Raw genomic sequence first — 6613 nt, forward strand, 5'->3', positions numbered from 1 at the left:
AAGCTTGAAATAATTTATGTATCCGATCAACTGGGCCTGATTATTCTACATACATCAAGGAACCAGCGGTGTTATATTATAGTGTCTACAATTTTTTTGATATATTGTAAATATTCTGCTATATTTATTATACAGTATTTCTTTCCTGCTCTAGCTCTTGATCACGAGCACTAATTAAGCTTGTATTTCGTGTGTGCAGACTTTAAACGTTAATAGAGTCATAACAAGTTTTTAAAGTCTATTTTATTTGCCTTTTAATAAGTATGTCCTCGTACTATATATATATATATATATATATTTTATTTATTATATACATGCATGCACTTTATCATTTTAGTTTGCTATATATATATACTTGTAAAAAAGAAAAAAAATTCTTTTTTTATACTTGTCGTCGTAAAACATATCATGTGTCCACAACTAACCATGGTTAGTTGATTCTTTAACTCGAGAATATAAGGAGTAGCAGACATGTTATTTGGAAAGGAGCTGAGGAGAGTGAGGAACATTATCCACTATCTTGGAACACGATGGAACGCAGGGTCCGGGGGTAAAAATGCAGAGAGATAATCCCCTCGTGTTGCACGGAGACAATACTCTCCAGTTTGGAGATAAATTAGAAGGAAAATCTAGGTGATGTCTGGGAGCCAGAATGGATAGGAAAGGAAAGCGAGGGGAAAGAAAAGCAGGAGAAAAAGAAACGCGGTGAAAAGATTGGTACATTATTAATGTTGTCTGTACTGGCCAGTTCAAGTTATTTTTTTAATGTAAGAGAATAAGGGACTGGCATCATGGATATTTTTACTGATATTATATATATTTTTTTAATTGAAAGATTAAATTAAAGATAGTGTTTGTGCTTGATAAAATAAATTGATAAATATATAAATTAACAAATTAAAAAGTAATTCTCAACATTAATTAAATACTAGAGCAGAAAATTGGTATTTCTTGGCGGAGAGAGAATCAATAAATGTACATGCAAATCTTTTATTTTTACTCTTCTTATTTTATTTTTTTTATAAATATAAGTACAACTTGTGTATTTAAAATTTAATAGAAATAATATAATTATAGATAAATTACAATAATTTCTTTGAAGTGTTATGAAATCAAAGAAACAATTAAAAAGATTAATTATCATTTTAAAAAAACCAAAGTAAACAAATTTAGAAAATAGAGAGAATGTATTAGTTAAAATTTAAAATAAAAAAAAATTATACTGGATGTTATGTCATCCACTAGAGAAATTTTCAGTCATCTTAGGCGATAAAAAAAATTAGAATCTAAGTTTTGAAACCCTAAAAACTAATTTTTTAACTTGTTCTTGCAAAAAAAAAAAAAAAACAAACTAGAAACCTCAACACAATATTTTAACTTTAAACCACTGTCTAATAAACTCAAAAATCTAAAATTAAACTGAATTGAAATAAAACCCATGTACCTTTATTCACCTTTTCTTGCATGTTGAAAAAGAAAAATGATCTCATTTAAACTCTCATATATATCCAAGACAAAACGTAGAACTATTTCAACATAACTTGAATGGATAAGATAAGATTCAATAAATTGTTTTAATAAAAATAAAAGTTAATAAATTGATGACTTGTTTTTTTACTAGATTAACTAGAATTTATCAGCGAATCAACAAGGTTTTTTTGTTTTTTCATTAACATGGACTGATTAAGTTTGGCTCCGAGTTGACAGGGTCTCGGGTGTGCCTATCGGGTTGGCTTTAAAACAATTACTACCATAGCATTCAGAAATGTCAAAATGGTCATTTTAGCAAACATCCACCTTGTTGGTGATTGCAGAGATTGATTTGTGTGGGCCATGGAGTAAAATATGGTCTCCTGCTTTCCCCTCCCCTCACCCTCCTTCGGTCTCCAGAAACAAAGGAAAATGCATTGGGATTTGTGATTCCGCTTCTCCACAGTCCATTCTCCTCCCTCCAGTTTTCCAGCCTTAAATACTATGCTAGTAAGATGACAATTTTATCCTCTATAAATGTTATGCTAGCTTTAAAATAAAGATGTAATGATAATTATTCAGATCCTTTCACCCTTTTCCCCCCCGATCCCCCCCCCTGTTTCCTTTCACAAACTCATGTAAAATCCTGTAAAACATATATTTTCATTCACTCCATAATCTCTATACGTGTCTTTTGAAGTTAACAAAAATGTAATGCAACATCTTCAAATCACGATGTTGTTGTGGCGTGTTAGGAACGTTCCTTTAAATTTTGATTTTTTTTGTTTAAAATAAAATATTTTTTTTATATTTCCAGATCGTTTTGATATGCTGATGTCAAAAATAATTTTTAAAAAATAAAAAAATTATTTTGATATATTTTTAAATAAAAAACTTTAATCTATCATTATTATTATAAATTCAAACACCAGCTCTAAGCTTAGTGGTACGAGCCCTAAAAGTGATTGCACAATTTAGAAAAATCAATTAATCAAGTCACGTTCCCATGATCATTGTTGGGCGGTGATGGTCCGTGGTGCCCACCGTCCACCGCAAGAAGACGATGCAACATGCCAATACATATACAACCATAGCTGTAGATAACATTCTTCATGATAACTATCCCTTATACTATAAGATAATAACATTGCAAATAAAGAATTGTAATGTTCCTAAAGGAAACAAAACTCGAGATCGGAAGGTATTATGATGGGGGAAGAACGGCATCTGTCTGGGCCTACCTAAAGAGCAAAGTATTTATGCTTTGTTTTTTTTTTTAAATTCACTTTTTAAAAAATTATTTTTCAAACTTTTTTGTGTATATTTGTCATTAGAAAGGTTGATCAACGAAAAACACTTTTCAGTCAAAGAAAAATTTAGTTTAGTTTCTAAGAAAGTGTTTTCCTGGAAAATTTGGGCGGAAAACATTTTCTAAAAATTGTGAAAAATTTAGAAATGTCATATTATTTGCTGACTATATCAAATTTGATCCTCAAACTTTTGATTGTTATATATATTTTGTTTTAAATATTTATTTTTCAATTTCATCTCTTAAAATTTAATTTTTATATTAATTTTGATCCTCATTTTTATAATTGTTATTTGCTTTTTCCTTATCATTTTTTTATTGAAATTTTTTATCTATCAAATTTGATCCTCATTCTTTTAATTGTTACTTATTTTATTTGAAATAATTTATGAAATATTAATTGTTATTATTTTAATTTCTTCATCTTTTTATTATTTTTATTTTTTAGATTTGATCTGTATTATTTTGATTATTATTTATTTTATTTGAGATAATTTATGAAATTATATATTTTTTGAATTTTATTCTCATTAATTTATAAGATTTGTTCCTCATTATTTTAATAAACTTGAGAAAAATAAAATATTAATAAGTTATTTTCCAGCTCATTTTTCATGACATAACCAAATACTAGAAAGTGTTTTCCAATTTATTTTTTATTACACTACCAAACATCAGAAAATAATTTAATTTTCTAGAATTTATTTTTTTAAAAAAACTACTTTCCAGCAAACAAACGGTTGCTTAGATTTTCTTCCTTCTCATTTTCTTTTTTGGGATGCTAAGCATACACAGTTAGAAAGATGCGATGATTCTACAAGGCGCTTGCCCTCTCTCAGTTTTTAGTTTTTACGAGTCGGCGCTTCCTTCCCCGCGGTGGTTCCTAGGGGTGAGCAAAAAAACCGGAAAACCGATTTAACTGAAAAAACCGGAAAAAAATTAACCGAAAAAACCGAACCGATAAAAAAAACCGATTGAACCGGTTAAAATATTTAGGAAAATGTCCGGTTCGGTTCGGTTTCCGGTTTTGGTGTGCCTGAACCGGCCAACCCGAACCGAACCGGTTCGGGTTAGGAATGAAAAAAAATATATATAAACCAAGCGGGCCGCCTCCTCCCTTTACTTTCCCTTTCAATAACCCTAGCAGACCATTTTTTGCTTTCCCTTTCATACAGCCGCCTCCTCCTCTTCAACCCTTTCAATCTTCATTCACAGTTCACCCTTCACACTTCACAGACACAGCCACCCCCTCCAATCACCCCTACTCCCATTAACAGCCGCCTCCTCTTCACCAGTAACCGAGCTTAGGCTATTCTCGGACGACCATTCTTCGAATCTCGAAAGAAACCGTCGTGCGTGTGAGGTGGCGAAACTGTTACCACTTCCAGATCTTCTTCAATCTATTGCTTCTATCAAAGCCGATTACATCGCTCAGGTAATCTTGTCATGTAATTACAGATTTAATTAATTGTTGCTTGTTGATTTTATATTGTTTCTATTTTTCTATTTTGATGTGTTAATTATTTTGAACAATGTAAAAATGAAGGTGGACAAAAGAACACAATTTGCAAAGGAAATTGGAATCGTTGTCCCTGTCTCAGATTCTCAGAAGACAATCAAGCGCAAACAGTATGTCCTCATTTTTTTTTCCTTCTTTTCTTTCTCACTAGTAGATTTGAATTTGGAACTGCCAATAAAAGTTTGTATTTAAAGTTAGCTTTTTGAAAATTGACCCCTGTGGCTTAAGCTTTGAGATATTGCATGATTATGAATTAGTTTATATGAGTTGAAACATGAAACATAGTCTGACAAAGATGGATTAGCCGATTGCTGGGAAAATAGTTTTCAAATCTCTTTGAGTGTGGCTTGGAAGGGTGAATTTCTGAAGAAACTCATGCTATGCTTTGTGTCTTTGCTTATCAAAAGAAATGATTTCATGTAAACTGTGCTTTATTGGTTGTTTATCTCCTTCAGCGATGGATTCTTTTTTGTTGTCAAAGAGGTTTCACTGCTTGATCAGGGAAGTCAGGGAAAACAAAGTATTTATCAACTTGAGCAGGTGAGTTAATGTTTATCTTATTTTATGGTGTGTCAATATTCTCTACCCTTTGCTAACAAAAAATAATTTATCCTGAGGTATATAACTGGATTTGATCTTTTATCAACAACTTTGTTTTTATTTTCCTGATCATTTACTTTCCCTGTCGTTTTCAGGAGATTGCTCTTTTAAGTCGGTTTGAACATGAAAACATAGTTCAATATTATGGCACAGATAATGTACTGTTTTCTTGCTTTCTGTTGGGTTCTAGATTTGATTGTTTGATCTACATCAATTCTGAATGGAACTGATGGAACCCAAGATATAATTCTGTTTCTTGGTTATTGTTGCTAGAGTAGGTGCAACTAGTTCTTTCCTCTGCAGGTTGGGTTTGGTAAGATTGATTATAAAGAAAAAGGTATTGGTAATGCACAATTTTGATTTTAGTGCTGATATTAAGTGTGGCTTGATTTATGATAGATAATTATGTTGACAATATTGGGCTTCATGAATGATGATGCCAGTTTATTTCTGGTCTTAGTAAGCTATACTACTGCTGGATTTGTGCTCTTTATTTATATAGCAAATTCTTATTCAAATCTTTGATATTTATCGGTAATGAAACTTCAATCTTGCCTCAGGTTGTCGACCAAGTCAAAATTCCTCCTACAAGTATACAATATTGTTTTATTATAATGTTATTTGTTGTTTTTTCTTTAAGCCCTTTGAAGGCATTGGTTTGTAATTTGGATTAATTTGGATTTTAACTTATTGATATGTGACTATGTGTTATTTAAATGTTTTTGAAGCAGGAGAAAAAAATTAGAAAGGTAAAAAATATATTGAACACAAGATTGACAATAACAACTTAATATAAATGAATATTTAGTGGCAAAAAAATTAAATATACTTTGGAATTTTTAAAGAAAATTAGATATTATTAATGTCATTTATAAGCCCATCAGAAATCCACTAAAAGCCCATTACGAAGCCCATTAAAAGCCCATTACGAAGCCAGAAAAATAACCATAGGTTTTTCCGGTTTTGGACCTAAAAAACCGGACCCAAACCGAACCGAAACCGGTCGGTTTGGACCGGTTCCGGTTCGGTTTGGGTCCCTATTTTTCTTTTTTTTGCCTTCCGGTTTGGTTGTTTTTTAAAGGTAAAAACCGAACCGAACCGAAAATGATCACCCCTAGTGGTTCCTAATGATGCGTTCATCAGCGCAAGGCCCAGAGGACTTTTATGTTAACACTAGCTCGAACATTATAGTCCCGCCATAAGTACTGTCTTCTGGTGGAACAGGCCCAAAACATTCGCAGTAATGTTGGTCCAACTCCTTTCACTTTTTTACTTAGTTCTAAACGACGTTATGGCCTTTACCCAATCCTTTATGCTGACTTCTATATCCTACTTCGTGAGCTTATCAACAAAATAACAAGACTAGACCTTAGACCTTATCTTAAATCCACAGCTAGGTTTGTGAGATACAAAAATTAGTGGCACATCAAAAATAAATATAATTAAAGAGAATAAATTTTTCTAGAAAATCATGAAAAGACCCGTTGTAGGAACCAAATTGATCCCGAGCCCTATATCTATATGGACTCAAATTTACATAACAGTAACTAATTATAAAATTTCAGGTTGTTGGTACATTAAGCATGCAAAGAAGACGAATCACACATGGACACGACCACATGTAAATTAAAATTAAACATTTATTGATTTATTTTAATCCTAGCAAAAAAAAAAAAAGAAAAAAAAGGCTAGCATGTTACAAGTTTTGTTGCTGA

This window comes from Populus trichocarpa, chromosome 8 (assembly GCF_000002775.5).
Source record: "Populus trichocarpa isolate Nisqually-1 chromosome 8, P.trichocarpa_v4.1, whole genome shotgun sequence".
NCBI lineage: Eukaryota > Viridiplantae > Streptophyta > Magnoliopsida > Malpighiales > Salicaceae > Populus > Populus trichocarpa.